This window comes from Oncorhynchus keta, chromosome 28, assembly GCF_023373465.1.
Source record: "Oncorhynchus keta strain PuntledgeMale-10-30-2019 chromosome 28, Oket_V2, whole genome shotgun sequence".
Taxonomy (NCBI): Eukaryota; Metazoa; Chordata; class Actinopteri; order Salmoniformes; family Salmonidae; genus Oncorhynchus; species Oncorhynchus keta.
In genome coordinates, this window is record NC_068448.1 from 4,557,437 (window position 1) to 4,563,557 (window position 6,121).

General features: G+C 54.6%; 1 long non-coding RNA gene across 1 annotated transcript; it reads left to right on the forward strand.

Annotated features, from left to right (window-relative positions):
- The first annotated feature begins 1,554 nt into the window (after positions 1-1,554).
- On the forward strand, positions 1,555-5,647 carry LOC127913107 (uncharacterized). Its single transcript, XR_008084748.1, has 3 exons — positions 1,555-1,703; positions 4,541-4,636; positions 5,469-5,647. It is a non-coding gene; the product is annotated as an uncharacterized LOC127913107 (long non-coding RNA).
- Positions 5,648-6,121: the final 474 nt, after the last annotated feature.

Below are 6,121 nucleotides of genomic sequence, written 5' to 3' on the forward strand. Positions count from 1 at the left end.
TCCTCTCCTCATTCCCCTCCTCATTCCCCTCATTCCTCTCCTCATTCCCCTCCTCATTCCTCTCCTCATTCCCCTCCTCATTCCCCTCCTCATTCCTCTCCTCATTCCCCTCCTCATTCCTCTCCTCATTCCTCTCCTCATTCCCCTCCTCATTCTGCTTCTCGTTACTCATTCCCCTCATCATTCCTTTCATCTCTCATCAGGTGGCACGTCACACCCCTGTCTTTTCTCACGTGTCTGACTGTTAGTATCCTGTCTCTGTCACGGCAGCATCGTCATGGAGTTCATAAACGACTCGTTGGTCGGTGGATCAGACCTGGACCTGAGAGCCCTCCACTTCTACAACGACTCTCTGCTCTTCCAGAACAACTTCAGCGGTGGCTTCAACGAGACCGACGCCTTCCTGCCTGACGGTGTCAAGATCACCATCGTTGTAGTCTACATGATGGTCTGCGTGGTGGGGCTGATGGGTAACTGTCTGGTTATGTACGTCATCATCAGGTAAGGGTTCATGGTGGCCTCCTCTCTCTACCTGCTAGGATTGGAGTCCTCGCCTGTGTTGATTGGTGACACTGTAATAATGGAACAAACTGTAAATAAGGACAATAGGGGTGTGAGTGTGTGTGTCTTCCTGTCTGCATTGTGTTGGGATTGTCTATGCTGTTATTGCTTCAGAGTGACTGCTGGTTTCTGGGGATGCTTTAAACCAACAGGTTGTTGCCTCCATCGAGCCAGCGATTGCCTTCACTCAACATGTATTGTTAGAATAACAGTTGGCTCTCACTCAGACAAACCAAATAACTCAATCAGAAACATTTGTACAATTGTTTGTGTTTGTTTGTGTGTGTGTGTTTGTCTGTCTGTCTGTGGGAGAGAGAGCACTAATTGCAATTCCTGAGTTAGAAATCAACATCTATGCAGCTACAGAGTGAAGAGGTGGCAGGTGGCCTAGTGGTTAGAGTGTAGAGGTGGCAGGTGGCCCAGTGGTTAGAGTGTAGGGGCGGCAGGTGGCCTAGTGGTTAGAGTGTAGAGGTGGCAGGTGGCCCAGTGGTTAGAGTGTAGAGGTGGCAGGTGGCCTAGTGGTTAGAGTGTAGGGGCGGCAGGTGGCCTAGTGGTTAGAGTGTAGAGGTGGCAGGTAGCCTAGTGGTTAGAGTGTAGAGGTGGCAGGTGGCCTAGTGGTTAGAGTGTAGAGGTGGCAGGTGGCCTAGTGGTTAGAGTGTAGAGGTGGCAGGTGGCCTAGTGGTTAGAGTGTAGAGGTGGCAGGTGGCCTAGTGGTTAGAGTGTAGAGGTGGCAGGTAGCCTCGTGGTTAGAGTGTAGAGGTCGCAGGTAGCCCGGTGGTTAGAGTGTAGAGGTGGCATGTAGCCTCTGGTTAGAGTGTAGAGGTGGCAGGTAGCCTGGTGGTTAGAGTGTAGAGGTGGCAGGTAGCCTAGTGGTTAGAGTGTAGAGGTGGCAGGTAACCTCGTGGTTAGAGTGTAGAGGTGGCAGGTGGCCTAGTGGTTAGAGTGTAGAGGTGGCAGGTGGCCTAGTGGTTAGAGTGTAGAGGTGGCAGGTAGCCTGGTGGTTAGAGTGTAGAGGTGGCAGGTGGCCTAGTGGTTAGAGTGTAGAGGTGGCAGGTGGCCTAGTGGTTAGAGTGTAGAGGTGGCAGGTAGCCTCGTGGTTAGAGTGTAGAGGTGGCAGGTAGCCTCGTGGTTAGAGTGTAGAGGTGGCAGGTAGCCTGGTGGTTAGAGTGTAGAGGTGGCAGGTAGCCTAGTGGTTAGAGTGTAGAGGTGGCAGGTGGCCTAGTGGTTAGAGTGTAGAGGTGGCAGGTGGCCTAGTGGTTAGAGTGTAGAGGTGGCAGGTGGCCTAGTGGTTAGAGTGTAGAGGTGGCAGGTAGCCTAGTGGTTAGAGTGTAGAGGTGGCAGGTAGCCTGGTGGTTAGAGTGTAGAGGTGGCAGGTGGCCTAGTGGTTAGAGTGTAGAGGTGGCAGGTGGCCTAGTGGTTAGAGTGTAGAGGTGGCAGGTAGCCTAGTGGTTAGAGTGTAGAGGTGGCAGGTGGCCTAGTGGTTAGAGTGTAGAGGTGGCAGGTGGCCTAGTGGTTAGAGTGTAGAGGTGGCAGGTGGCCTAGTGGTTAGAGTGTAGAGGTGGCAGGTGGCCTAGTGGTTAGAGTGTAGAGGTGGCAGGTGGCCTAGTGGTTAGAGTGTAGAGGTGGCAGGTAGCCTGTTGTTAGAGTGTAGAGGTGGCAGGTAGCCTAGTGGTTAGAGTGTAGAGGTGGCAGGTAGCCTGGTGGTTAGAGTGTAGAGGTGGCAGGTAGCCTGGTGGTTAGAGTGTAGAGGCGGCAGGTAGCCTAGTGGTTAGAGTGTAGAGGTGGCAGGTAACCTCGTGGTTAGAGTGTAGAGGTGGCAGGTGGCCTAGTGGTTAGAGTGTAGAGGTGGCAGGTGGCCTAGTGGTTAGAGTGTAGAGGTGGCAGGTGGCCTGGTGGTTAGAGTGTAGAGGTGGCAGGTGGCCTAGTGGTTAGAGTGTAGAGGTGGCAGGTGGCCTAGTGGTTAGAGTGTAGAGGTGGCAGGTAGCCTGGTGGTTAGAGTGTAGAGGTGGCAGGTAGCCTAGTGGTTAGAGGCAGGTAGCCTAGTGGTTAGAGTGTAGAGGTGGCAGGTAGCCTAGTGGTTAGAGTGTAGAGGTGGCAGGTGGCCTAGTGGTTAGAGTGTAGAGGTGGCAGGTAGCCTCATTGGTTAGAGTGTAGAGGTGGCAGGTAGCCTGGTGGTTAGAGTGTAGAGGTGGCAGGTGGCCTAGTGGTTAGAGTGTAGAGGTGGCAGGTAGCCTGGTGGTTAGAGTGTAGAGGTGGCAGGTAGCCTGGTGGTTAGAGTGTAGAGGTGGCAGGTGGCCTGGTGGTTAGAGTGTAGAGGTGGCAGGTGGCCTGGTGGTTAGAGTGTAGAGGTGGCAGGTGGCCTGGTGGTTAGAGTGTAGAGGTGGCAGGTGGCCTAGTGGTTAGAGTGTAGAGGTGGCAGGTGGCCTAGTGGTTAGAGTGTAGAGGTGGCAGGTGGCCTAGTGGTTAGAGTGTAGAGGTGGCAGGTAGCCCGGTGGTTAGAGTGTAGAGGTGGCATGTAGCCTCTTGGTTAGAGTGTAGAGGTGGCAGGTAGCCTGGTGGTTAGAGTGTAGAGGCGGCAGGTGGCCTAGTGGTTAGAGTGTAGAGGTGGCAGGTAACCTCGTGGTTAGAGTGTAGAGGTGGCAGGTGGCCTAGTGGTTAGAGTGTAGAGGTGGCAGGTAGCCTAGTGGTTAGAGTGTAGAGGTGGCAGGTAGCCTCATTGGTTAGAGTGTAGAGGTGGCAGGTAGCCTGGTGGTTAGAGTGTAGGGTGGCAGGTAGCCTAGTGGTTAGAGTGTAGAGGTGGCAGGTAGCCTGGTGGTTAGAGTGTAGAGGTGGCAGGTGGCCTAGTGGTTAGAGTGTAGAGGTGGCAGGTAGCCTAGTGGTTAGAGTGTAGAGGTGGCAGGTGGCCTGGTGGTTAGAGTGTAGAGGTGGCAGGTAGCCTAGTGGTTAGAGTGTAGAGGTGGCAGGTGGCCTGGTGGTTAGAGTGTAGAGGTGGCAGGTAGCCTAGTGGTTAGAGTGTAGGGTGGCAGGTGGCCTAGTGGTTAGAGTGTAGAGGTGGCAGGTGGCCTAGTGGTTAGAGTGTAGAGGTGGCAGGTGGCCTAGTGGTTAGAGTGTAGAGGTGGCAGGTAGCCTAGTGGTTAGAGTGTAGAGGTGGCAGGTGGCCTAGTGGTTAGAGTGTAGAGGTGGCAGGTGGCCTAGTGGTTAGAGTGTAGAGGTGGCAGGTGGCCTGGTGGTTAGAGTGTAGAGGTGGCAGGTGGCCTAGTGGTTAGAGTGTAGAGGTGGCAGGTAGCCTGGTGGTTAGAGTGTAGAGGCGGCAGGTAGCCTAGTGGTTAGAGTGTAGAGGTGGCAGGTAACCTCGTGGTTAGAGTGTAGAGGTGGCAGGTGGCCTAGTGGTTAGAGTGTAGAGGTGGCAGGTGGCCTGGTGGTTAGAGTGTAGAGGTGGCAGGTAGCCTGGTGGTTAGAGTGTAGAGGTGGCAGGTGGCCTCGTGGTTAGAGTGTAGAGGTGGCAGGTGGCCTAGTGGTTAGAGTGTAGAGGTGGCAGGTAGCCTCATTGGTTAGAGTGTAGAGGTGGCAGGTAGCCTAGTGGTTAGAGTGTAGAGGTGGCAGGTAGCCTGTGGTTAGAGTGTAGAGGTGGCAGGTAGCCTGGTGGTTAGAGTGTAGAGGTGGCAGGTGGCCTAGTGGTTAGAGTGTAGAGGTGGCAGGTAGCCTCATTGTTAGAGTGTAGAGGTGGCAGGTAGCCTGGTGGTTAGAGTGTAGAGGTGGCAGGTGGCCTAGTGGTTAGAGTGTAGAGGTGGCAGGTAGCCTCGTGGTTAGAGTGTAGAGGTGGCAGGTAGCCTGGTGGTTAGAGTGTAGAGGTGGCAGGTGGCCTAGTGGTTAGAGTGTAGAGGTGGCAGGTAGCCTGGTGGTTAGAGTGTAGAGGTGGCAGGTGGCCTAGTGGTTAGAGTGTAGAGGTGGCAGGTGGCCTAGTGGTTAGAGTGTAGAGGTGGCAGGTAGCCTCGTGGTTAGAGTGTAGAGGTGGCAGGTAGCCTAGTGGTTAGAGTGTAGAGGTGGCAGGTAGCCTAGTGGTTAGAGTGTAGAGGTGGCAGGTAGCCTGGTGGTTAGAGTGTAGAGGTGGCAGGTGGCCTAGTGGTTAGAGTGTAGAGGTGGCAGGTAGCCTAGTGGTTAGAGTGTAGAGGTGGCAGGTGGCCTAGTGGTTAGAGTGTAGAGGTGGCAGGTGGCCTAGTGGTTAGAGTGTAGAGGTGGCAGGTGGCCTAGTGGTTAGAGTGTAGAGGTGGCAGGTAGCCTAGTGGTTAGAGTGTAGAGGTGGCAGGTAGCCTGGTGGTTAGAGTGTAGAGGTGGCAGGTGGCCTGGTGGTTAGAGTGTAGAGGTGGCAGGTGGCCTAGTGGTTAGAGTGTAGAGGTGGCAGGTAGCCTGGTGGTTAGAGTGTAGAGGTGGCAGGTGGCCTAGTGGTTAGAGTGTAGAGGTGGCAGGTAGCCTGGTGGTTAGAGTGTAGAGGTGGCAGGTGGCCTAGTGGTTAGAGTGTAGAGGTGGCAGGTGGCCTGGTGGTTAGAGTGTAGAGGTGGCAGGTGGCCTAGTGGTTAGAGTGTAGAGGTGGCAGGTAGCCTGGTGGTTAGAGTGTAGAGGTGGCAGGTAGCCTGGTGGTTAGAGTGTAGAGGTGGCAGGTGGCCTAGTGGTTAGAGTGTAGAGGTGGCAGGTAGCCTAGTGGTTAGAGTGTAGAGGTGGCAGGTGGCCTAGTGGTTAGAGTGTAGAGGTGGCAGGTGGCCTAGTGGTTAGAGTGTAGAGGTGGCAGGTAGCCTAGTGGTTAGAGTGTAGAGGTGGCAGGTAGCCTAGTGGTTAGAGTGTAGAGGTGGCAGGTGGCCTAGTGGTTAGAGTGTAGAGGTGGCAGGTGGCCTAGTGGTTAGAGTGTAGAGGTGGCAGGTAGCCTAGTGGTTAGAGTGTAGAGGTGGCAGGTAGCCTAGTGGTTAGAGTGTAGAGGTGGCAGGTAGCCTAGTGGTTAGAGTGTAGAGGTGGCAGGTAGCCTAGTGGTTAGAGTGTAGAGGTGGCAGGTGGCCTAGTGGTTAGAGTGTAGAGGTGGCAGGTAGCCTGGTGGTTAGAGTGTAGAGGCGGCAGGTAGCCTAGTGGTTAGAGTGTAGAGGTGGCAGGTAGCCTAGTGGTTAGAGTGTAGAGGTGGCAGGTGGCCTAGTGGTTAGAGTGTAGAGGTGGCAGGTAGCCTGGTGGTTAGAGTGTAGAGGTGGCAGGTAGCCTAGTGGTTAGAGTGTAGAGGTGGCAGGTAGCCTAGTGGTTAGAGTGTAGAGGTGGCAGGTGGCCTAGTGGTTAGAGTGTAGAGGTGGCAGGGTAGCCTAGTGGTTAGAGTGTAGAGGTGGCAGGTAGCCTAGTGGTTAGAGTGTAGAGGTGGCAGGTGGCCTAGTGGTTAGAGTGTAGAGGTGGCAGGTAGCCTGGTGGTTAGAGTGTAGAGGTGGCAGGTGGCCTAGTGGTTAGAGTGTAGAGGTGGCAGGTAGCCTAGTGGTTAGAGTGTAGAGGTGGCAGGTAGCCTAGTGGTTAGAGTGTAGAGGCGGCAGGTAGC